Here is a 23,335-nt window from a genome sequence, read left to right as displayed (position 1 = left end):
AAATTGAGAGCAGGTGCACCGAACAGGCGGAGGGAAAACTCTGCCACCTGTCGGCGAGCACGCGACGTGACAGTCTGGATCATATTGACAGGGATAAATATAACACCTTAGCTCTTCAATATAGTCTACCTGACAGTTTTCGAGGCAGATTAAGTTTTGTAGCGGAATCCTCTCTGCTAGTAAATACTGAACGTGCTATAAATATTTTTCACTGTTTACCATTGACGGATGTCAGACGGAGAATTGATTCAGCTATGCGATGAGTACTTTGTCGCCGAATTACTTATTGTTGCAGTGTGATAATGACTGTCAGTCTTCGAAAAGACAACACACAAACCCTCCTTTCTTTACGGCGATACGCTTGTTTCTTTTAAGCCTTGTCGACTGTGCGGTGAGCGCTTCGGGGTCAGACGTGGGACAGAGGCGGATTGAGCGTTCAGGATAAGTAGACTTGTGAATTTACATATTTGAATGAGTGAGAAAAGTGTTTGCAAGGTCTCAAATTGCACGCGATACGCTGCAGCCCATGTCGAAGAGCAAAGCCGTGCCCTCTTCGGGAGGTTTTCAGACACGTTGTGTTTTCATCAGTTACTGCTGACTTTGGATTAGCATTGCCGCTGGCGCCTAATAGCAATTTAAGCTCCGGCTGTACCTTGAAGTTCAAATGCCCCTAAAGTGCACTTGAGGAGACCTCTAGCAAAGAATTAGCTCGGTGTGTTTTGACTTTAGCTTTGGAATTTTGTGTCTTCGCACTTCTGCCGAAAAGACAACGGTGGTGCTAGAAGAACGTGAGAAAGGCATAAAAATCATATCCCCTGAGTGCTCTCCTGCCTGGGGGGAAAACTTCTTATCCTCCTTCAAGCGTTCCGAGCTGCAAATTTAAATTCGACAAGAGTGGGCTGATTCTGTCGTCATTTCTCACAGCGTTGCCTGCGTGCACCCGTCGACAAACACCAGACCTGATTTTCTCAGTGTTACCTTGAGGGGGAAAACATTCGGTTCACCCGCCGGGCTTCTCCTTCCCGCTGCCTCATTCCGAAACCAGTGACACAGTATTTTGTGGATTCAGCTGCCAACGGCCACCAGGTACAATGGATCAATAAAGACAAAATAGCGGAGAACACGCGGCAGTCTTATTGGAAACCACCTGGCTAGCCTGGACTCATTTAAAAATAGAAGAATATATCAAGGATGACAAGAGAGGAAGGGTATAACAACCAAACCAAAACGGTAAGACAGCAAAACAAATGTAACTCACATTTAGGAAGAAAAGGGTGACAAATAAAAATCAAATGAAGCAAAGATATTTTTCAAAGGCCGAGTTTGGTTCTTATGTAAATGAACACACATGGAAAACTGAAGAAAGCGTGTCGACTTCCCTAAAGGTTTTGTTTGTGTAAACGGGAACAAGAAATCCCTGTAAGATGTCACCATATGTTCTTGACTGTTACACTATTTAATAACACGGGCTTGGATTAGTCACATGCTATACCAGGGGTGGGCAATTATTTTTTGCATAGGGCCACATGAGAACCAGAAAATATTACGGAGGGCCGGATCAAAAGGGTGATCTAAATTCGACATAATATTAATTGGATTTCTTTATTTTAAAAGCAGTATTTTGCATTTTTGGCACGTTTTTCAGACTTTAAGAGTACATTATTCAGTCGTATCGAATGGGATTAGCTTGACTTGGCGCTACTTCTGTATCGTCTCCCCCTTCCTCCCAATGCTCTGCAACTTCAAGTAACTGTGCCACCTGGTGTTGAAATGCCTTACAAGTCCAAATGAAATGAATGCAATCATTGACATTGAACCTTAATTGTGTTCCAACCTTCGGCGGGCCGGATTAAAAAGACCAACGGGCCGGATTTGACCCGCGGGCCATAGTTTGCTCACCACATGTGCTATACTGTACCCCAAAAGTAAACGATAAGCCTAAACCGTAACATGCAAAACATGTTTTTTTTGTTTTACTTGTACATCATCTCGTGTATTGAAACTTTTTACTGGTGTCAGGATTAGAGTTTATCTAACATGAGCCCCAAACCGAAAAACCCCAGACTGTCGGAATCATCTCATATATCCATCCAACCGTTATCTGAACCGCTTTAACCTCACGAGGGCTGCGGGCGTGCTGAAGTTATTTAAGAGGTAATACTAACCCGAAGCCCTTGTGTGGAAAAACGAACCCAGAAAGTTGCCCTTTTTCGGCTGGTACAACATTTAACCTTTCAAGTACAACTTTATTGAATAAATAGTTGGGCTGGGAAAATAAATTGACCAAATCAAATAAGTCGACCTCAAAAATATGTCCACCAAGGCTTAGTCACCAACATGAACTGGGGTGAGGCTGCAAATCCACCCAATTTTTTTAAGATTCAATCCAACAGTCGATAGGATAATTGAGTCTAAAAATAATCGATGGTGACCTAACAGTTAAGTTTAAACCATCTCTAAACTAAAAAACTCAAAGAACAAAATATCGGAAGAAGTTTGAAAAAGAAAAAAAATCCCCCAAGGCATATGAGGCTGCAATTACCCGGTAGTGGGCTAACCTCCCATTGTCCTGCTGATTATGTTGACGGATGACTCAGGCTCACCTGAGCCAGGCCTTCTCGCCAAGGTCCTGATCACTCCCTCCAACCCCTCATCAGTGCCCAGCACAGCCAACCAAAATCCTTCATCATCACTGCGCCTCTCCATCTTTGCTCCAAGTGCCAATTTTTCACACTTCCCGGACAATGAGGTGGTGCTCGCTCACCTCGGAGTCTCATTATCATTCCCGAGTTACTCGCCCTTGACCCAACAAAACCTTCGGTGGCATCGCGACCCAACCTTGACCATCCTCTCAACTCCCCTCTTTATCTAGTGAAAGTGCAGCCGCATTGATAAATGTATCAATGACCGTATGCCGTACAGGTAGGCTGTTTTCGACACAAAAGTTGGATCACCTCTTGAATGGACTGACTGCCCCCGGATGAGATGAGAGGCTTTGGTGAGCTGCAGCATATGTAATGGAAATTTACCGGAGCAGGCTGCGACAATATCGCGATCAGAAATGTATCTCTACGCTCGCTGTGAGTCAAAGAACACATTTTGGAATCTTACTGTTGGTCTACACAAGTCTGAATGCTCTCAGACTTAAATATATTCATTAAATTCTAGTTCCCTATGAAGGCCTCTTCCAGACCAATCAGGTTTTCATGTGAGGGCTGAATGAGTGTTCGCAGAACCAAACAAAGCTAAGCAGCATATTCCGTTTCTGTGCTCGTCCACTAGGAACGAACTCGGTGAACTCTTGAGATCTGCTCAAATTGTTTGCCTGAAACTTTGTTGATCTCTGTTGGGTTTTTCGTGGGTCAAACATAGTTATGGTTCGTTTTCACCATTGAACCATTTCTGTGGTTTGTAAGTTACCATTTTGTTCTATCTTTTCATTTAATTGTATTTTTATGGTGGGATTTGATCTTGATTTTAATAATTTTGACCTTTTGACCTGACAACATGATTGAATTAAAGTTTGACTAGCATCTATGAACAGTTTCTGTTCACTCTGAGGTTGCACTGTACAGTATTTCCAAAACTGTTATTCAAATTAGTCATTTCACCTCGGGCCTTTTGCAGGGTTAAATTCAGTCCTTGTCCACCAAACCAATAACTTCTTCTTACATGTTCGGCCATGGCTCTATGTATAAAACACGCTTCGTGCGCATGACGTGAAACCAACTTGTCACCATGGCGATGCCGCAAACTAGGAAACGAACCAGCAAGGACAGCAAGCAAAAGCCAACAGACCTTGAATGTTTGTTTAAACTGGGCTTCTCTAATGAGATGAACTACAAAGTATAAAATACATTGGGGCGCATGATACTGAAAATGAAAACAGCATTAAGAGTAAGAGGCTGGTTGCAGTGGCAGCACACACTTCAATGTCCGTGTTAATGTTACCGTGGTGATTTCTATAATAGCCTAAAAAGGAAACTTAAATGTTGTGATTTTCATCTTAGAGGGGGAAAAAAAAAGAGATTGGTTGTGTCGACAAAAACAAACTTGACACGTCAAATTGAACCTGCTATGGCATTAAAAAAGCAAAAGTGTAGTGGGAATACAAGTGGAAAAACTTTCACCGTAAACATGCCGAAACACCCTGTGAAACAATGGTGCATACATAATCAGTTTAGTTACGCAACTAAATGGGTTACTGGTACATGAATAATTTGTATCAGTCCTTGCCCAAGCCTCTTTTTTTTTTAATCACAGCACAAAATGCAGCTCTCAAGTCTCCGCCATCTTATCATTTCTTAGTAACAGTTGCATCTACATTAGGTTAGCCAAACACTGTGCAACATTGCTTGTTGGTCCAACTATGTATTTCGTTGATTACACTTTGACTTTTTGCAGTTTCTAAGTCCTATTGAAAGTCCTATCCAAATGAGAGAGAGAGGGCATGGAAGGGTGGTAGGCTACGGGTAAAGCACCATTTCGGACTCTGTATCACATATAAGTCTTCATAAAATTTTAAACAAGTAAACCACTGATGGTGTTCAATGGTGGTTCCCTTTTTTATGCTTTTATGACAGTTAAAATATTGCATCAGATCAGGGCTGGGTAAAGTTTTTGTTAAGCTTAGCTTAAGTCAAGCACAAGACCCGCAGGCCGACTCAATGAACTCAGTACTGGTTTCTTGTCAGGGTGTGAGGATAAAGTGAATGGGAAAATGGATGGATGGATGACAACCAAAAAGAGAGCAGAGGGAGAGGCCACACACAATGGATTCAAACACTTAAGCTCAGTGGCCTTATTTGATTTTTTTAAACCGATAAGTCAATAAATAGTTACAACGTGTACAGAAAAATATTTGTTTTATTTAATAAGGCATCGTCTCATTTCCAAATTGTACTTTAGAATGGACACCATATTTAAATTGCCAATGAAAAAAATCATTAAATGGGTTTGTGATTGTATTTTTTATTCCTCAACAAGCTGCACATTTGAGTTATAATTGCATTAAAAAACATATTTTCCACCCTACTTTGTTTTAAATTGTCAACTCCAGTCGCGTACATGCACCGTCGTGCACACTTAGGTGTATAGATGGATGCTAAACGTCAACGAGCATGAGCACTTGTCTTTGTCGCAGCATCTCTTTAGACGATAATGAGCTATCCAGCAACGAGGAGCCGCGTTGAACATCACTAAGACCGAAGCAGAAAAGGGCGCACATCCCGTCAAATGGATTCAAGATTGGTCAGCAGAGGAACACTGGCTGCAGTCTGCAATTAGCGGTGCCATCTGTATGCTGTGAGTCGCGAGGAGGAGCCGGACTGTCCGGCTTCATTTACACTCAAATCATTACTCTGACCTATTCGCTGCTCTTTTTCCTGTGTAAAAATGTTCCCTGGGATTGAGCCATCTGTTATCTGTCATCATGTTCCCCTCCTTCGTTCCGTCTTAAAGTGTCTCGGGTTACTCACTCTTAATACCTCCTTGCCGACATTTTCTCGGAGCGCCATGGGAGAGGCAGTGTTGGACTCTCAGAGGAGAAGTGTGAGTCTGAATGAAGGGCTTGTTAACGGGGTCACTGATAATTCGGCTAATTAGCTGCCATAGCACCTTGAGCTGTGAGACAAGACGAGGAAAATCGGTTTAGTTGGGGTGACAAAGACGTGTCGGAAGAAAATGTGGGGAGTTTTCCAATGTTCAAACGTTAAAGAAAAACTCCAACGAGTCACAGAAATAACTTGAAAATCAAACATCAGTTGTAACTGGCGCCAAGACTGAGTTGTTGGTTGCCATGACAACAAAAATATAATTTATTTTAGGCTTGCTGTTTTGCAAAAGTATTTCATATTTCTATGTGAACTTTCATATTTGTTTTTTCCTTAAATCCTCTAAATATGTTATTTGGAATATTTGTTAAAAATCACTTCCGGGTCAAGTGCCGTGGATAGTGAGGAATGACAGAAAGATCGAGAAGACAACTGGAGAGAGAGAGAGAGAGTCAGAGACAGAACTACGATACCGTGTGATCTACGTGATTTACTGTAACTTGATCTACTTTCGGTTTACCAAGGTGCATACGGTATGTCATTTTGTGTTATTTATTTAATGTCCTGTTCAAGATATTATAATTTTGATTGTTGTTCGAAATGTGTTTTAGTTTCCACGGTGTTCCATGATTAAACGTTTTGGACATCAGTACGAGGCGTCATCCTTGACCGGGGTAGATACATCAGTCATTTAAGTCAGCGGTCATATTTTTTCCCCACGGACCATTTAATGTCAGACAATATTTTCAGGCTACGATGAGCTAGATGAAAATTGTGGTATTTCGAAACATAATAATAAACACGAATCATGAAACGAGGAACGTTCGATCTGGCCGCAACACTCTCTGGTCGCAACGGTAACGTTTAAACGTGCCTTCAAAATAAGATGCACCGCAAATACAAAGTGCATGAAAATGCGACTCGCCATCCCAGCATATTTTCCTTGGTGCGCTGGAATCTCTTCCTGAGATAAAGCCGTATTTTAAAAAGGACTTCTTATACTGTGTATAAAATGTAGCCTTCTTTTTCTTGAAAGTCATAGGCTCCTTTTCTGTCTCCTGGCCGGGCCTTTTCTCCTTCCCAAAGAAACTTTCCAAACACGTTTTTTTTTTAAATACTAATTTTGCTAGCTCCCTGGTTTCATTTTAGCGGTCACCTATCACGTGACCGAGAAGCGCGCCTTGACCTGCGTCAACAGTGACATACTGTACACGGATGGATTAGAGAATCCAGTCATTTTTCACAATAAGATCAGTTTCCGAAATAAATAAAACGGAAGTAAGGTAAATTATTTATTCTTTCTATGCAGTCCGGTACTAAATGACCCATGAACGGGTACTGGCCCGCGGCCTAGGGTTTGGGGAACAGTACGTGCTTTAGCTTTTGACAGATTTGACAAATCGCCATCCAACCATCCATATATATATATATATATATATATATATATATATATATATATATATATATATATATATATATATATATATATATATATATATATATTTTTTAATTAATTCTTATTCTCAAAGGGATTCGCCAGACTTTGCTATTACAGGTCTGGTCATCTTGCAAACGGGCATTGGGACGCTCACCAGTGAGCAGGATAATCGCAGTGTCTCAACGTGGTATCGGCAATGCTAATTACAGCGTATTAATTACGGAATAAATAATGGCGAGAACTCATACTGTTTTAATTAAAAGAAATCTAATTATTGCATTAATTGATTTTATGGTAATCAAACTTCCCGTCTAATTGGATAATTGGAGAAATCATGGGAAAACGATGCATGCAAGGTTAAGGCAATGGAAGTGCAGTGTTTCATTAAATATTCAACCAAAAAAGAAGACCAAACACAAACATTGGTAGCTCATAAGAAAACTGCTTCTTCCGCTTTTCTCTTTTTCTTCTTTTTTCTCCATTTGAAAGCTCGGCTGACACCTTTTCATCACGCAGACCCCAGAGAGCATCCCTCCCAATGAGCCAGGTTTCATCTTCATAAAACCAAAAAAAAAAACTCCACAGAAATAGAAAAGGATGGAAATGCGCAAACGAGGGAACGGAGGCACATATCTGAGAGCTGGCTGAGCCTTTGTTCTGAAGCAAAATAAAAAAAAAACATTAAATTAGAAAAAAAGGATGTGAAGATAAAAAAGCCTTCTTCAGACGGGATCTGGGTCAGAGCTGCGAGTTGCAGTGCCGAGCGGTTCTGCAATCCGTCTCTGGATGGGACTGCTTAGTGACATTCCCTGGCAGAGGACCACTGAGTCACTCAAGCAGCCCCAACTCCGCTACATTATGACTGTAACACGCAAATAGAGCTTGGGATTCAAATGCGGGTGCACGCAAAAGGTCCTGGCTAGGCAGTTGTACGGCAAGCCAATGAGGCAAGCAGCCATTTTGGGTTATGAGACTGAGCGTGGGCCAGCCCAACCGCAGACTTTCCCTGACGAGCAATCTGCTCTGCCTTTCAACTCGCCAGGTCTAATTAACCCCAAAATACCAGAGGAGAAATCTGCAGCAGCACAGTGACGGGTGTGAAAAATCAGCTTAGTTAGTCTTTGATGGAAAAGAAATGTGTTGATAATCTAGAATTCGTTTTTATGTTGTATAGCTCATCATTTTACCTCAAACAGGGGGTCCAATTAATCCGATATTAAACAAGACATACTGTATGTTTCTTGTTTTTTTATTTTTTTATTTTTTTATTCACAATTCAACCAAGGTTTCCTGCCTACTGTCCGCTTTAACCCTTTCAGGGACAGCGGTTACGAGAGTGGACAGCTATTCACCACCACTGACATTATCCTTTTTTTTATGCCTAAAGACAAAAAATATATATATACTGACGTAGGTTATTATTATTTGTGCATGAAAGGGTGAAAGGACTGGACCTACAGTGCAAGTGAAGGACTGCATACCCATATACTGTAAGGCTGATGAAGAGTCTGGCTATTGTTACGATAACAACCTGGAGGCAGAGCACTGGCCACAGCGATAAAAGCATGAAGCATGAAGACAAAAGCATTTTGTTCAGGTTGTTTCTTGATTTGCCATGGCGACCATTGATGGGAAGAGTCTTCTTGTGATTACTGGCGACATAGGCGCAACTGACTTCATTTCCCGCCTCCATCTCAAAAGTCATTTTCTCCATGTGTTCGGGGGGCCCTGATGAAGATTTACAAATTCCAACATGTCGTTGCATTGCCTGGTTCCAGTTTTGACATGAATAGGAACCAACAGCTCCTATCACTCGGGTCCGTCCACACAGCAAAATTGGCAGTGTTAATTCAACACCGGGCGGCCCGGTAGTCCAGTGGCTAGCACGTCGGCTTAACAGTGCAGAGGTACCGGGTTCGATTCAAGCTCCGGCCTCCCTGTGTGGAGTTTGCATGTTCTCCCCGGGCCTGCGTGGGTTTTCTCCGGGTGCTCCGGTTTCCTCCCACATTCCAAAAAACATGCGTGGCGGGCTGATTGAACACTCTAAATTGTCCCTAGGTGTGAGTGTGAGCGTGGATGGTTGTTCGTCTGTGTGTGCCCTGTGATTGGCTGGCAACCAATTCAGGGTGTCCCCCGCCTGCTGCCCGAAGACAGCTGGGATAGGCTCTAGCACCTCCCGCGACCCTAGTGAGGATCAAGCGGCTCGGAAGATGAATGAATGAATGAATTCAACACCAACATAGAGTCAAATTTAACACTTCAAGTGCCTACACTGAGCCACACTGAACATAGTTAAAACAACACTTTTGAAAGTGTTATTTCTTTTACACTGACGGTAGTTAAAATTTAACAGTAGTCCACACTGGTCAGTGTTGATTTTACATTACACTAACGTGGACTTATAAAATATGACACCATCTCATGTTATACATGTGAACACACTAAAAGAGTTGCTTTCATTAATTGGACAAATGTTAATATTAACTCTGCGTAACTCTGGTCGAGAGTCAGAAAGAAATACTATAGTGTCAATTTAAACTCCCAATTCTTCTTCACAAACTGAAAAGTATAAGATATCCTTTATTTGTCCCACACTGGGGAAATATATTCGATTATTTAAAAAATACTCAGCAAAATAGAATTTCAAAGGTAATCATGAGAATAAAAATGAATCAATAATTGAATGAATTTGCCCTTTCCACAATCATTGAGTGCTATTCGATTAGCAGCGTGTTCTACGGCTCTCCAGCATTTTGTGCGCCTTCACAGGTCACCACACTCATTTTTTTTTTTGCGGGCGCAGAGCTTGTGGGCGCGCGCACACACTTAATTCGCTCGCATATGCTGACACACTGACGCACGCACGAGTGCCGCAGTGCTTGGAGCGGCAACCGAGCGGCCTGATTGACATTAGCACAGTGAATGTAGATCTAAATTTCCCGGCCTGGTGGAGAGGAACCGCGACAGTAAATCGGCCTGTCAGTCAAAGCGGCTACCTGGTCCCGACGCCGTTGGCATTTCCTGTCGCAGAGCCGCAACGGAGGCAATTTTTTTTAAAGGACAAAAAGAAGAGCAGATTAGAGATGTATCCAGCTATGATTCAATGAATCATCAGCAGTTTCAGTGGCAACATTTACAGTTTTTTTTTTTTTTTTTTGAGAGAGTAGGGGCATAGGAACAAATAAAAGCATCTCTTTGGAGTGCACCACTTGGCCACAACCACAATAGGTGCTGCTGATTCACTCACAACTACTTTTCTGTCATGATTTGTTTTGTTGTTGTTGTTTAGATTACATTTAGTTTTTTGTGTTCCGTCTTGCACATTAGGTTTTGTTTCCACTCGTTCTCTTCAGCCTGATTCCTTGTGTAAACCAATCAGGTCCCGATTCTCCCGCACGGGTCATGTACCGGCGTTCCTCATGGTCTAGTCAGTTTGCTTGAATTTAATTCCCTGCTTTCTTTCAGCCGGTGTTGGTTGATTGTTTGTAGTTCCCTGCCAGTTGTCTTGTCATCATGTCATGTAGCGTTTTGTCTGATTGTTGTTTGTTTCTTTCAATCTAGTTATTTGGAGGGACGGCTTCGGTATAAGGACACATTTTGACAGACTGTTAATGCTGTGGTAAAACAACATGGAGATAAGTGTCTCTCCAGTAGCAAACATGTAAGGCGTTTGTGTGGGTCAGCTTCAAAATATAACCAAAACAAGAATTATTGTACATGGATAGCAATGCAGGCGGCCCGGTAGTCCAGTGGTTAGCACGTCGGCTTCACAGTGCAGAGGTACCGGGTTCGATTCCAGCTCCGGCCTCCCTGTGTGGAGTTTGCATGTTCTCCCCGGGCCTGCGTGGGTTTTCTCCGGGTGCTCCGGTTTCCTCCCACATTCCAAAAAAAAACATGCACGGCAGGCTGATTGGATGCTCTAAATTGTCCCAAGGTGTGAGTGTGGGTGTGGATGGTTGTTCGTCTCTGTGTGCCCTGCGATTGGCTGGCAACTGATTCAGGGTGTCCCCCACCTACTGCCCGAAGACGGCTGGGATAGGCTCCAGCACCCCCCGCGACCCTAGTGAGGATCAAGCGGTTCGGAAAATGGATGGATGGATGGATGGATAGATGGATAGCAATGCTTTACGTAGCTTTCATTTTGAAGTTGTCCCTTAGTCGCAATCGTTGTGGTGGGCGACTTGACCTGGAATTGCGGCTGGCCTGACTGCAGTCAAGCTTGGCACGCCAAAGTGCGGTGACAGCACTTTAATTGGAGCATAATATTAAATTTCCAGTGCTCATGCGCACCGGCGCACCACTTATGCGCACCCCTGTCCGCAATCATAAATGCCAAGAGCAATCCGGAGCTTTCTCTTCGCCAACATTTAGTGCAGCGGGCAACACAATGGTGAGCGCAGCTCTCCATCATTTTGAGAAGAAAGAACCTCATCTGCCCTTTAATCCTCTACTGCATCAATCACACTGCCCGTCGCTGTTAAGCATTCGGGCTGTCAGCTGGTGGCCGGCATTAGCATCGCCTCCGCTAACATGATGACTTAGAAGGAGCCGGATATTTTGGTGGCTTCATCGGGCTTTCCAGAAAGACCACGACAATATGCAAATTAACAGGTGTGATTTGCAGAGAATAGTTGTGCTTATGTTCAATAGGAGAAATGTGCGACTGTACCATTCCTAATCAAAGGCCCAATATTATCATTTCTTTTTTGTTCTATGAATAATTGTCAGCTTAATCCTACACACCCTTTGGGGTTTAAAACAAGGCGTATCCGATCAATTGCGTGTTTAGTTTTTTTTTTTTTTTTCCAGGAGGCTTCTGCAAGAAGGAGGAGGTACATGGCCCGAGGCACCGCCACAGAGGTATCTTGCTGCATCTTTGCCTCGCTGGTGGGAAGGATGTAGGTGTCATACTGTATATGCTGTTATCAGCGCTATCTTTTATATCTCTTGTTATTGGCAAAAACAAAAGGTCCTTTGAAAAGACAAAAAAAAAAAAGGCCCGGCAGGCAAGAAAAATAAATGGCTCTCTAAGCGGCATCGACTACTTCTCTTTCTTTGCCTGTCACAGTGAAGAGGCTGTGCAAATGAAACGCTGACGGTCCCATCAGATTCCCATCTTTAGTGTTTGTCCAGCCGCTTTCAAAAGGGCCTTTGTGGCAGTCGACCACAGTTTCCACCGCCCCTTCTCTGCCCTCCATCTCATCGTGATTGCCAGCTGTGATATTAACTGGCAGAATTTCGAGGGGAACATTAAAATCGCTAAACAAGACGATTCACAAGGACATCTCGGCGCGCCGGCTTGAAGGAATAACCTTTCGAGCCGTGATTCTCAACCCGTGGAGACAGAATGTCAGAAATGCATTTGATCAATGCAAAGTGTATCCGCGGGTACCTTCTGCACACCCCTGAACGGACCCAATACCTAACCTACGCTAACACTGCAGTAAAGTTTTAAACACTGTAAAGTTGTAGTTTAGAAATCAGTTAGCAACCATTTTCTTAATTATGATTTCAATCTGAGTAATCAAAAATGCCCCCCCCCCAAGAATCACCCGGTCCTATTGTGTTGGTTACTCTGCATGGCATGGACAGCACAACCAATGAGGTTGAGGTCAGGTCTCATCTCATCTCAATATCTCTGTGCATTGGGATTGCCTATATGATGATAAGTTTCATTTTTCAAGGTGAGGGTTATATCGCCATACATAATCACACTCCCACCCCCCCCCAAAAAAAACGTTACTTTATTCATTCATTCATTCATCTTCCTAACCGCTTGATCCTCACTAGAGTCGCGGGGGGTGCTGGAGCCTATCCCAGCTGTCTCCGGGCAGTAGGCGGGGGACACCCTGAATTGGTTGCCAGCCAATCGCAGGGCACACAGAGACGAACAACCATCCACGCTCACACTCACACCTAGGGACAATTTGGAGTGTTCAATCAGCCTGCCATGCATATTTTTGGAATGTGGGAGGAAACCGGAGCACCCGGAGAAAACCCACGCAGGCCCGGGGAGAACATGCAAACTCCACACAGGGAGGCCGGAGCTGGAATCGAACCCGGTACCTCTGCACTGTGAAGCCGACGTGCTAACCACTGGACTACCGGGCCACCCCGACGTTACTTTATTGATGCAGCAATTGCGAGAGCAGCGACTGTCGCATGTGTTAACTTTTCTGAAATGTGGTAACAAAAATCTGTGGCTCGCCTCTGTCATTAGCAATGTTTCGCAACTTTTAACAATGCTTCGAGACAACGCGCAGATGCATGGGAAAAAAGTAATGAAATTACAACTCATATTATTGGGATGTTTTTCATCCTCAAAGAATGACATGATGACCTACAGTACATTCACATATTAACATGAATTTAACGCTTTCAAGGACAGCGGTTACTAGAGTGGATGGACAGCTATTCACATGTTGTTTTCTCTTATATTAATGAATCTTAATGTCACAGTTGTGCATCAACAACTACAAAGGACCCTTATCACTGCCGTGATTGTTTTTTTTTCATGCCTAAAGACTAATAAAAGCACTTGAGGAAAAAGAACGGATGTAGGTTATTATTATTTGCGCATGAGAGGGTAAATAGTTAAATAGCCTTCCTTGAATTCAAATTGTATTCAAAGCATGTCGTAGGCCACCCACGGGCCACAATTTGAACACCACTAAGTTAGCTTCGGCTATCTCCTTTGGAGAAATTCATACATGCGCTACGTACAATGTATGTGTTGAAAGATATCCACTTCATTTCTTCTGTGTGTGTCTGGGTTCTGTGATAGTATCCCAGTGACAACATGGGTCAGGACCCCTGTGATCCCCGAGAGGAGAGAATATCTCATTAAGACAGAAACGCCTCAGGGACGCGAAAGCAATTGGTCTCGCCCTCTGTTCGCAGGAGCCAATTAAAACATTAGCTAAACCAGTGCAACCGCTCACAGATGTTGGTGCGCAGCCATCATGTAGAGTCGAGAGACTTTCCGTAAGAGAAGAATGGAAGCTGTTCTAGCTGCAAAAAAAATCCAAAGGACAGCTCACCTATTTTCTCTTCTTAAAACTTTAGCAGCATGAGCAATGTGACACATCCAGCTTTAATTCTCTGAGTTTTATAATCGAAGCAATAAAATTCAACTTTGTCAAAAAAGTGCACTTTTCCATTTACAATATTATGATTTTGATTCCATCCTGCCCTAATTTAGCTTTGCACCATGTACAATAGAAAGTAATAATAGAAAGTGCAAATGGAATCAAAACACACCACATGAATAATTAAAAACTGAACATCTTTTTTTTTTTGGGAGTGCTTTGCCATTTGGAAATCTCTCTAAAAATCTGATTAGTCATGAGTGTATGCTTTGCTGCTGTTCCTATGACAAGATACAATCAGGAGGTGAGTCTCTGTGGGAAACATTCAGACTTCAGAGTCCTTGATTCCTCCCCAGAATTCAAACAGAGCCTACTGCTTAGCTAAAAACAATTAGCGCCATTCCGACAAATCGGCAAAATCTTGGAGCAAAGAAACTCCCTCCTAGCGAGATTGGCAGGAAGCGAGCGCAAATATGTGGAGACAGCAGAAGTTCTCCATGAGATGTCACTCAGGGGTCAGGTGATGACAATCCAGGGTAGCCGGTCACCACCCTTTTCACCCCTGCGTGAAATAAAAGACGACGCTTTCCAACCAAATCACATGAGACGCAAATGACAGGAGGTAAAAATTGACCAAGAAGGCTTGTCACAATGCATCAACAGTTGTATCAATCAAGGAAAAAGGTTAATCTTATCCACATCGCAACTGAGATAGATGCGTTATCAGCGCGCGGGATGCTTGTATGCTCACCTATGATCTTTTGCAGTTTGGGGCTGAATTTGATGCTCAGCGACAAGCTGGCATTTTACTCAAAGCTACAAAGAGCAACACCCAAACACTTTTTTTTTTGAGCTAGGCATTTGTTGTCTCGAGAATTCTGTAAAATTGAACACAAGATGTTGCATTGGATCATCATAAAGAAAAATACAAATCCATTTCATTTTAATTACAAGAAAACGTTAAAACTGATGTTAAAGCTAACAAGTGAAATGCTGAGATTCAAATGCTGTGACGGCCATTGCTCATTAGCAAGCCGTACAGCAGCCCAGCTCCAATAAACTGCATTTGACATTATAGCCCACAAGTGAATAATAATCAAGCAAAATAAAAAAAGAGTTTGTCTTCATAAGAAATACTCAAAAACGGCCAAACTCTAGGAAGCTAATATCTGCAATGCTGACATACAATGCATTGTATGCATTTGCTCGTGCTCACATTTGCAACTCATGATGATGAGAGCCTTCAGTCACGCTGCTCCAAAGCTTTGGAACAACCTACCTCCGGACCTCCAAAAACTGCACACCTCTTTCCACTTTCAAGTCCCGTCTAAAAACACACCTGTTCAGGATTGCCTACAATACATAGCTTTCCCATTTCCTATGTTTTTATGATTTTATGTCCTGTTTTTATGTAATATCTCGCTTACTAATTTTTACATTGTATTTTTTTATTGTCTGTCCTTGGGTGGCATGAAAGATGTCATGATAGATAGATAGATAGATAGATAGATAGATAGATAGATAGATAGATAGATAGATAGATAGATAGATAGATAGATAGATAGATAGATAGATAGATAGATAGATAGATAGATAGATAGATAGATAGATAGATAGATAGATAGATAGATAGATAGATAGATAGATAGATAGATAGATGAAACTATGACATTCCATTTCTCCATTTAACCCACAACATTAATAACAGGTACAGTCGTACATAGTCTTAACCGCTTGCCCATGGTTGCCAAGTGGTTCAAATGTAGTTCTGAAGAGATCAAGCATTATCATCATTCACAAACCTCCATTTAAAATCATTTTTCTTGGTGAACAAACTGAAAAACAATGCTTCCTGGAGAGGCAGGACACACACACACACACACACACACACACACATACGTACATAAATCTAGTGTACAATACCTCTCAGCAATCCATGACCCAGATCTTCGACAGGACTCCTCCCCCTGGAGTCCTGTAATTCTCTCACAGGCTGTTTACACAAAATGTATTTAACTGGGATCGACATCCGATTTGTTCAAATTTTGAGGCAAAAAAACAATTCCCATTTCAAATAACAGAATATAAATATTGATCTGTCTCGGGGTCCAAATGTTGTAATAGGAAAATCCTCAACTATCTGCAATACTTTAAATCAGCAGTCCTTAACATTTGTTTGCACCATGGGCCGGTTTCACATCAGGACATATTTAAAAGGACCGGCATATAAATAGATAAAAACACATGATTAAACATACTGTAGAACTCACCATGAGGCTGAATGTAGCTGTACTTAGAGGAAGCTCTGTGCATGCTTGCCTTGAGGCAGTCCATTCTTTGACAAACTTTTTTTTTCTTTGAAAAAAATTACCAAAAGCTTATCTTTTAATGCTAAATGTAACCCTTTCAGGGGCAGCGGTTACTATCAGGTTATCGGGTTACAGGGTGCATGAAAGGGTTAAGTAGTGCATCTGAAAGTTACAAAGATGTCATGCAGCATGCACAGTGATGGCAGCACAACGCAAGCAAAATGACAGGCGGCAGGGTGAACTTTGAGAAACAAAAGTGACTGCAACACACTGGATCTTCAGTTGGGCGGCATAGCGCCAATCGAGCGCATCCGCCTTATGGGGATTCAAATCCTGGCTCAGATTGTACTGTGTGGAGTTTGCATGTTCTCCCTGTGCTTGCGTGGGTTTTCTCCAAGTCTCTGGTTGCCTCCCACATTTCAAAATCTTGTCCTTAGGTGTGAATGTGGGGGCGAATGGTTCTTTGTCTGTGTGTGCCCTGGAATTGGATGCAAACCCGTCAAGGGTGAACCGCCGCCTCGCTCCCAAAGTCAGCTGAGGCTGCAACATACTCGCACCCCTGCTCAGAAGATCAACTGTCACGGATGTATATCAACTATTGAGTGATACAATTTTGGAGCTTCTGAATTATCAAACACCTGACTTACTGTAGAGCCAGTCACAAGATGGAGTCATGCCATATCACGTGATGAAATTCCTTCATTTGATTTCAGCGTACAGGTGCTTGCATCTCCCAAAGCGGGTTTTGGGGTGTCCACCACCAAGTTTTAGACAGTATTACGCAGGATGGGCAGATATTGTGAATCCAATTTGCACACACTCTGGGGAGTTTGGTCAAATAAAAAAATCTTTAATGCGGTTGCTGGTTTACCCAACATTATCGCAGAGATAGATTTATCTTCATCATTTTTAATAGACTTTTTCACCATGACTTCACATGTATTTCCCGGTGGCAATAAAGGGGGTCTCTCTGCTGGGAGTACTTGTATTGAAAAAAAAAAAAAAAGAAAACCCTTCAGATGCTATTTGACCAAGACAGAGTGATTGTAAATTGTTTAAATGGTAATTTTATCTTTTTTCTCTTCTGTAAGAAGTGTCAGTCAAAAAGAGCTACGCATATGTGAAGTAAATTATAAACTCAACGTTTTGGGGAAGGTGTGGATGTAATTTTTGGTCATGATATCAATTCAGGTCAGCGGTAGTCTCTCACTTTGTTTTTTTAAATAATTATTTTTATACTCCTATTGTTTACAAACATTATGAAACATCTGATCTGTCTTCCAAACTGGCTAGCTAAGGAAAATAATCATCCCATTTAAACTCTCAAGAACAGCTAGCATGGCACCATCACAACCTCCCACTCTATTTTTACCCAGAAAAACGTGATGGAGACAAATCTTCTGTTTGGCTGTGTGACACCCGTTAGTCAAAGGCCTTCAAGAAGGTGGTAGTGGTCCCACTGGGGAGGCAGAGGGTTAAACGCTGGATGTGACCCACACTCATCCCCCTGCTGAGTCAATAATGTCACCCTTACAGCGAGGGCACGGTGGTGGGAGGTTCTGCTTTGGGAATACAAACGAGGTGAGACTCCAGCAGGGGCAACACAGTGGGGGATTTCAAAGGGAAAAACTCCTGTGAGGGTTAACTCTAACACTCTTTACCATAATCCACATCCTTAATCCATATTCAGGTTTATAAACACAGCAGGGCAGCAATGTCAGATTAAACCACTGGCGAGCAAGGAACCATATCTTGCATATATTTCATATATGTAAATGGAAAAAAAACATAATGAAATGAAAAAAAACATAACACATGATAAGCAAGTTAAAAAAAAAACAAGAATACTATTTTTAATTTTAAAAAGTTTTTAAATTGTAGGAACAACAAATAATGAATTAACCTTTTCAGGGACAGCGGTTACTGGACTGGGCAGCTATTCAAATGTTTTCTCTTATATTAAGTAATCTTAGTGTCACAGTTGAGCATCAACCACTACAATTATGTGTGTTGCGATCCACTGCCATTATTTTTTTTCATGCCTAAAAACTAATAAAAACACTTATTATCCATTTAAAAAAATATTTCACAAAGCTGCCCAGATTCCCACTTAATTCTTGTGTGCTTATAACTTCATTTTATTTGTTTACAAAAAAGGTCACAAAATGCATCTGAGCAAGTGACAGCATTTTCTCAACAAACATTTAACAAACATAATTTGTCTCTTAAAAGCACTCTTCTTTACTCAAGCCTACGTTTCCATATTCTGACTCAAAAAGAGCTGTACAAAGTCCTATAACGCACCCGATTAATTCGCTAAAATATGTAATGATGAATCCAAATGATTGCACTCAGAGGGACTGAAAGCATAAATGTAAAAACACCACACACCCACTTTCCCAATTGTAGTCCACTTGCCTAAAAGCCTGACTTAAATACTTTTGTGGATGTTATTTTGCGTTTCTACAGTAAGATGAGTATTCATGAGTGCCCTGTAATTAAATATCATGGTTAAGTTCCATTTTTCACTGCTTTGTTGCATTGGAAACTGCATCTTTTCTTTCTTTTAGGTGTAATTAATTAGCGGCGTCAACTGTCACATAAGGTCACACAGCAAATGCAAGTTTCTATGGGAACAATAGCCCAAACGTTCTTGTAGGTCAACACAATGACTTCCTGAGTGAAAGTAGGAAAACCAAAAGCCCTAATCAACTGTGAAAATAGCTCCCATAAATAGGCAAGGCTCTTATGAAGCCAGGAGAGATAATACACTTGTGCACACACAACCACTGTAAGGGTCACTAATATCCAGTGTGGAGTGGCATTGATGAATGAGATTCCTGGCCGGTGCGGAGGTGTATTGAGCACGAGGTGAAGTCGAAAAGGAGCGTCTGAATGGAAGAAGGCAGTCAGGTGATTAAGCAAAGGTTATGGAAATGGCGTGCCTGTCAGAAAAGTTTGCGCAAACATTATTGCTGGACCCGTCGTAATGCCGGAACCTTTATTAAATCTCCCAGCAGACATAAACTTTTTTTTTTCAAACCATGCCGTGCCCCCAAAAATAAAAAATGGAATTGACATTCTTACGCTATATGTGCACTTTTAGAAGTGATGTAAATGATTCACCTGAATTCAACCATTCAAAATGATGTTGTTTCCTTTCAACTATTTTCTGTCGAGCTTGTCCTCGTTAGGGTCGTGGGTGATAGATAAACATAGATATGTGTTTCATTCACCCCTCGGGCCATAAGGCATTCCGATAGTTTTACGTAAATGTGAATCACCCAGAAAAAGTATTCATCAGTCGGGCGATCGCTAACTTTGCTGACGTTTGCCTTTAAACGCCTTGCTGACAAAAGCAAACGTCCTTGGATCAGTTCTTTTCAAAACGCCAGGCAAAAACCACTACTGAGAGAGAACATGAACGAAAGAGGGCAAAAAAATGAGAAGGACGCAGTTAAAAATTAAATGACCAGCATTTTTTAGTTTTTTTTTACATTATTCACAACTCTCATTTATTGTGCAATAATCTAATTGTTACATGTATTTGTTACATATTTTGATGCATTTTTATGCTTTAGAAAACATTTGTCTGAATTTTTTTTGGGGGGGGGGGGGGGCTTGTAACGGTAGTTTTCTAGTTAAGATATTTCTTCCAGAACTAATTAATTTTATAGGTAGAGGTACCACTGTACATAACAATGATCATTTAAAATGTTGGGCTTGCACCTTCTCAAAGAAAGGCAATTTTATTCTGTAATTAATGCTACAAAAACATCAATTTAAGGTATAAATTATAGAAAACACAGTGTGTCCTTCCATTAAAACATAAGCCGGCAATAGGGAGCAGTCTCAAGGAAAATGCGCCATAATTTCTTCAATTTTGTAAAATGTGCTCCCGAATGAGGGTGCACTCAATCCAAGCACGGTGTCATTGCATTAGAGAACATGATAAACTGTGTGAAGTGCTCCATGTTCCACACAGAGTGTCTGAGTGACACACTTATGCCAGTTGAAAGCAAATCTCCACTCACTTCCTGACCCGGTGGCTATTATGAGGATGTGAGAGAACATTGTCACATCTAAAAATGGATGTCTCATTACGAACATCATGATGACACTCCTGTCTTTCATCAGGGAACTTCATTTGATTTAAGTCTATTGTTCCACCACGACCATTTACTGATAAAATCGCCATTTGTTGAATATTTATGTCCCGTCACCTTTGACCGGTCATTAATCAGTCAATTCCAATGAACTGCTTCAACCCGTGCTTCATTTCATGGACCCTGGTTCACATAGGATTACGTTAGGTACTGCAAGGCAGCTTTGTTGATATAGCCGACCGTATTTCTTACACAAAGCAACTCAATGTGCTTCACATAAGTAATAATATAGTAATAACACATATTTTAAGATTATATAGAGATATCTATATGATATGTAGGCACTGCACAATGTTGTGTACGAGTATGCAACTTATTAGTTCCACCCCATCTCGCCTTTGAATGGATCCTTTTCAGTTTTTTTATTATTATTATTTTTGTCTGAGAGTCTAATGTCACGTGACATAAATATAATAGACCCCTAATTTTGTTGAATATTATTCCCCCAAAAGCAATGCCTCCTAATAGACAAACCGATGCGTGCTGCCATCTACAGTTGATTAAATCAACACCCACCGACACTCTTTGCAATGCCTCTGTGGTAGAAGTCACACAATTTGAATGCTGCAAATGCGGCGTCAATGTGAGTCAGAGCGGAGCGCAATGATGTCATAGGCAGATGTGTGGATAATTACGAGGGGGAATGAGTGGTGATGTCTTAAAAGGAGATCAGGGGCAATTATGATGATCGAAAGCCACAAAGCCGAGCCCTGAGCACATACCTTCTAATTACCAAGCTAGAGCGTGCATCGCGCAGAGAGCATAATAGATTTGGCACGTTGGCATAATCCAACAACGGCCACAGTGCGGTATCCTGTCCTTTCATTATTTAAAAGTCACGGCCGCGCTCGCGTCAGCTGCATTTCATCCGCTGTGACGTTCGCCGTTGTTGACGCTGCTAATGGCGTTGAGGGAACCCGATCATCTGCTTACCCGCTAACAGTTAACAAAGTAAAATACATAAAACAAGGAGAGCCGTGCAGTCCTAACCACTTTTCCATCACACGCTCTGATGTTTGAAGCAGTTGCCGAAGGCTGCCTACTCGGGCGCCATCTTGGAAATAACCATACATCATAAAATCAAATCATTATACAAAATGAATCGATTTTTTTTTCTCGAATTGAAGTCAAGTCAACGGACTCGTTCTGCATCGAGATCAAACTCCAACTCCCCCTTCCAGGCCCTCACCCCAAGAGGCATATGATTTCATTCGATTGCCACACTTATCAAGCGCAAATGAAGATTAATGAACGTGCGGTGGACACTTCAAAATAATAACACTGCAGTTGCCTTTGGGGCGCTAATTTGTCGAAGGACACGCTGTCGTGCCCATTGGCATTTGCTAATGGTCTGCTCATTGCACTGGTGACGAGCAGCCCGTGTATGGAATATACGGACGCTTCAAAGCGCTGAGGCGTCCCAAGATCAAGCGGAATTTGAACAGAACGGCAAACGTTCCCTGGCACATTCATCGATCACAGCAAGTATTGATGGTGTCTGCCCAAAGGACCAACTAATAAATAGCTGTGAGATTCACTAATTGTTGTTTTCGCAATTCCAACTCACATTGTATGAGTTCATGTGACGAGAAGTCCAAACTAACGATTTTTCATGCTGTCCAGCAGGTGCATGTGTTTTAAGCCGTAAAAGACGAGGGATGAAACCATTTGTGGTTTGGTGTGGTAATGCAAAAAATAACGCTGACATATATAGCAACATGCGTATTTTAAGATTATGGGATGTATCCTGGGCGGCCCGGTGGTGCTGTGTCGACCTCACAATAGAGAGTTTTCGATCCCAGCTGTGTGGCGTTTGCATGTTATCCCCGGGCCTGCGTGGGTTTTCTCCGGGTACTCAGGTTTCCTCCCACATTCCAGAAACATGCATGACAGGCTGATTGAACACTCTAATTTGTGCCGAGGTGTGAGTGTGAGCGCGGATGGTTGTTAGTCTCTGTGTGTCCTGCGATTGGCTACTGCCCGAGGACGGTTGGGGTAGGCTCCAGCACGACCCGCGACCCTTGTGAGGATAAAGCGGATCGGAAAATGGATGGGTGGATGGATGGATGGATGTATCCTGGGCAATTATCCTTTGGTGTAAGACGTGGTAAAAAAAACAGATGAGGCTGACAACTGTGAATTTTAAGGAACCTGTTCCGTTGTTTCGGGGAGAAGGCTCACGACTGTTGCATTGTGTGTCACTTCGAGTGCACTCATCCTAAATACACGCAAGGTTCGATTGGAAAGGTCGAGCTGCCCAGAATGAAAATCATCAGCCTGTGTTGAAGCATTCTATCCTCCATGCAACACAGCCAATGGTAAAACAAACACCGAGACCATGATCACCCCTATGAAAAAGCAACACCGGTTTAGCTGTTTAGGTCCTCAAGTCAACCCTGATTTTCTGGGACGTGTTCCTTTTGGCAGATTAGTTTCAGCCTATCAAAGCGTGGAATTTTCTTTGGTCCCTGTTTTCAAACCTTCCTTGCAATGACCTTTTTTGCCTGTTCTTGTTTCCTGATGAACTGCACGCAATGCTATGTGTGTAAGGATTTTTGACAGTTCCTGGATTTTTTTATTTTTTATTTTTTGCGTACGACCAGCAGCTCGCCACTACTTCCCTGCAGATCTCCTGTGCGATCCCGAAGTGTTTGACCCTCACACATGTGCAAATGAACATCAGGCGAAGCAGAACTGACAAAGTTCACTTGTAACACAGACACAAGATTGCAAATGTAGCTCTTACCACACATAAACTAAACACAAAATACAACCAGCGACT

The sequence above is a fragment of the Hippocampus zosterae genome, chromosome 12 (assembly GCF_025434085.1).
Source record: "Hippocampus zosterae strain Florida chromosome 12, ASM2543408v3, whole genome shotgun sequence".
NCBI lineage: Eukaryota > Metazoa > Chordata > Actinopteri > Syngnathiformes > Syngnathidae > Hippocampus > Hippocampus zosterae.
This window is presented reverse-complemented; position numbering follows the sequence as displayed.